This window comes from Geospiza fortis, unplaced genomic scaffold (genome assembly GCF_000277835.1).
Source record: "Geospiza fortis unplaced genomic scaffold, GeoFor_1.0 scaffold173, whole genome shotgun sequence".
In the NCBI taxonomy this organism is placed as follows: Eukaryota; Metazoa; Chordata; class Aves; order Passeriformes; family Thraupidae; genus Geospiza; species Geospiza fortis.
Window position 1 is genome coordinate 5,558,494 of NW_005054334.1, and position 4,193 is coordinate 5,562,686.

Consider the following 4,193-nt stretch of genomic DNA (forward strand, 5'->3'; position numbering starts at 1 on the left):
CGGCCGCCTCAGTGAGAACCGCGCTGGTTCCTCCCCCAAAGGCCGTGGCGCTTCCTCTCCTCGCCTTTGGGCCCTGGCCTGAACATCCGGGTTCTGCACTTGGGTTGCAGCAGCGCCACGGACTTGGGACAGAGTGGGTGGAAAGCGGCCAGGTGGAAAAGAACCCAGGGGTGCTGCTTGAACGTGAGCCAGCGTGTCCAGGTGGCCAAGAAGGGCAATGGCATTGTGGCCAGCCCCTGTACACTCGTGACGCCACACCTCAACTCTGTGTCTAGTTTTGAGCCCCTCACAACAAGAACGACATTGACGGGCTGGAGCTTGTTAAAAGGAGGGCAGCAAAGCTGCTGAGGGGTCTGGAACAAAAGTCTAATTGTCCCAAAATAGGCATTTTTCACCCGGTGTTCAAGAGGCCAATCCACACACAATCGAAGTCTTTGATGTATTTGCAGTTCTGCACAGAAGGGGGTGCTGGATGGCAAACAAACAAAGCCAGCATGACAACTACCACAACTTTTCATTGTTTATCCATTTTAGCAAACAGAGGCATTAAGTTCCGTTATCTGCAAATTACATAGTTCCCTTAATAATCAGTATTCTATCTTCTATTGATTAATGAGTCTCTCACTTTCAATGCTGATTAGCCCACATAATCTTTTGGGTCAGTGGCCATGAGTCAGTGGTCACAGTTTGCCCACTGCCAATTACTTTGTACCCAGCTGGGGCTGATCCAGCACAGTCACTGAGCTGTCTTTATTAGTTTCTTCCTTGTCTTGAGGGTTCTGCCAAATGTCCTTGTGGCCTGTAAATTCTACATTCCTTGTGTCCACTATCAGTGGTACATCCTTATTCCCAAGCTTTGTTAACCTCCATGTAGGTCTGAGATCATTGAAACATGTCAAGCCCTAAACCTTAACAAGGCAGTTCTACCAACAACTAATTTGCCTTTCTAACACCTGGGCATCACTTAGAGAGCTTGCTTGTTAGCTGCTCCCTGTTTCACAGATTAAATCTCTTTTTGATTAGTCTTGAAAGTACACAAAGATAAACATCAAAGAACATATTTTCTTAAGATTAATAACATAAGGATGAGTGGCTGAAGAAGCTGGAGTTGTTTAGCCTGGAGAAAAGGAGGCTCAGGTGAGATCTTATTGCTTTCTACAGTTACCAGAAAGGGGGTTTTAGCAAGGTGAGGGTTGGTCTCTTCTCCCAAGTGACAAATGGAAACAGCTCTAAGTTATGTTGGTTATGTTGGTTTAGACTGGGCATTAGGAAAAAATTCTTCACTGAAAGGATGGTCAAGCATTGGAACGGGTTCCCTAGGGAAGTGGTGGAATCACCATCCCTGGAGTGTTCAAAAGACAAGTATATGTGGCACTTAGGGACAGGGGACTGACAGACCTGCATTGTTAGGTTGATGCCTGGACTCAATGACCATAGAGAATTTTTCCAACCTTGTATGATTAGAAATGTCAGTGCAGAGGACTAAAACATTACACTGCTGCTGACAACTCAACTAACGAAAACCACATATTCATGGACAGGACTAATGAAGTATCTGTACTTCTACCTTTATCAGGAAAAAAAACACAGTTTTTTTTTTTGGTATGAATAAATATATCCTGTCATATTCCAATCATCTGGGATATAGACCAGCAGTAAAGAACTGTGTGCTGCTTCTTCAGAGTATGGGTTCCATATGCAGTGTCCCAACCACTTCAAGATGGCTTGACCTAGGAATGATACACCCAGCTTGGAGCTCTGAGAGATTGAGAGATTGCTCTGCAACCACAAACCACTGGAGCACAACGGCGCCGTGATAGTGTCTCTTGTTGATGAATGTGCTTTCACACCACAGGCCACAAAGAAGGAAGGCAGATAATCCACTCTCCCACAAAGGATTTCTCTGCAAGAAATTAATTTTTAATTACTTAGTCAAAGTGATAAAGAATGTCTGCTAGTGATTTAGTCTGCTTTTATAGCTGTTCTCTATTATGTAAAGTATTATTTCTGTCAGGAGAAAATTAATTTCCGTAAATAATTCTGAAATTATTTGCCCTTTCAGAGATTTGATTTCATGTGGTCAAGCAGATAGTACAATTAGGTAAGATGCTTTTGTTTTTTTCGAAGAAAAAGTAACTGAAAATTCAATTTTACTACATTGCTTTCTTCTGTTTTTTAACAGATTCTTTCAGAAGACCCTGTTGTTCTAAGGATCAACATAAATACAGCTAAAATATTAACTCAAATGAAAGAAAGCTCTCAGCTGTTCCACTGGTTTCTCCCATTTCCAAGTGGTTCCTGAATTTGTATGTGGTGGATCCAAAGCTGGGGAATGCACAAGAGCTGACAGATGCACAGTGCCAGTGGGTTAGGTGTGGGCACAAGAATGACAGTGTCAGCTGTGATAAAAAGTGATAGCAGCATCAAATTGACCAAAATATTTTTAGCATGTCTGGTGTAGAAATTTTTACTGAGGTGCAATACAAAGTAGGTGGAAATGTTATAGTTTTTCCTCATTAGAAACACTAAGATAACAATTCATAAATTAAAGACAAGTCAAGAAGTTTGTGTACTCTAGAATAATACTGGAAAACTACTGCAGTTCTTACCTCCACTATTCTTTTAGTCAGTGCCATTATCCTGAGCCTACGAGCTGTAAAATTGTTAATGATCATGTTTATTTCCACACAGAATTGCTGGGAGAATGGGAATTTACTCACACTAATGGCAGCAAAAGGGAAATCATGCACCCATGACACCCTAAACACCAAGGTAATCATCAGAGGATGCAATGAGTGTTTAAATAAAAAAAACAGAGACTGGTAAGTGAGATCTAAGAAAAGGAGAGGAAGGAAATTTAAAAAAAAAGAAAGAAGGCAAAAGCAAGAAGTGGAAAAAACCTTTTCATAATATAAACTAAAGCAAGAGGTTAGGACATGACCTTTGCATCAGCAACAATCATGTGCTTCAATTTCCACAATATCTGGGTAAGATCATGTTCTTTCAGTAATGATGCTTCACTGTGTTCTGTGTCTTGTACCTTTGAAAATGCACCTGACAACATCTGACATCTCAAGATAAATGATTCACAAAAGTGAGAGCAATGAAATGCTCCCCTGCTACAGCTACAAAGGCAATCCCTTGAGATGAGAAAATGGGAAATGATCCCTTTAAAAGCAAAGAACTTGAACAATACTTGCTTCTTTTTTTTATGGCGTCAGCAACTACTGAGTCTTGATCTACCCTGGGAGACCACCCATGATGGGAGAAGCTGAAACACGTAAGTTGATGGATCATGTGTGTCTTTAATGCTTTTGTTTGTCTCTATTACCAGCTCAGGAAGGCAAACAGCAGTTGGGTCAGTTAAAGACCTTCAAATGGTGACATGAAAATTCATCATTTTTATCTTTATTTGGAAAGGGGAAACTTTAGTTTTCAGTCATGTTTATGTCTGTGATTTTTATGGGTCTGTGGGAAATGCACCTTCAGAATTTCAGCACGTACTTGTCATCAAGATTCAGTCAAGTTAATAAAAAAGCTGTTCTTATATTTGATTTTAGCATTGCATTTAGATAAGTTTTTAGAACTTTATATATGTAGAACTGAAGGAAGGGAGGCAAGACAATCCACTGGTCCAGTATGAGTCAGAGATAGAACTGAAAATAGAATGCATGGTGAGCTATGTCTGCACAAAATTATCCAAGCCAGAAAGCCACATCACTGCAGGTGCACTGTCCCAAAAAATGCAGTTGTACTGGCTCAGGACATTTGCTGATATATTTGCACAGTGTTCCACTGCCATCTGGATTTACAGGATCAAGTGTGCACTAGCTTGAATAAATATCTCATAACTCCATCACAGCACATAGTATAAACATATGTAATGTTTAATAGAAAGAGGTTAAGGAAACTGAAATATATGTCCAGGACATAAATTATTACACATTCAAGCCATTTATCTTTGTAAAGATAAACAGAACAGATGTTTGCCCATTAAGGATAGCTTACATTTGTCTTGACAGAGATGTACCCTGCTGAGTGTATAAAAGAGGCAAATCAGTACACTGAAAAGGTGAATGTGTCCTGTTACTCTGGAAACAAAGTCCTTTAGAGACAGAAAACTGTAGTTAATAGGAAAGACTTCCTACTATTTTTTTTGTAGTATACAAGTTAGGTGGATAAATAAGATTAAC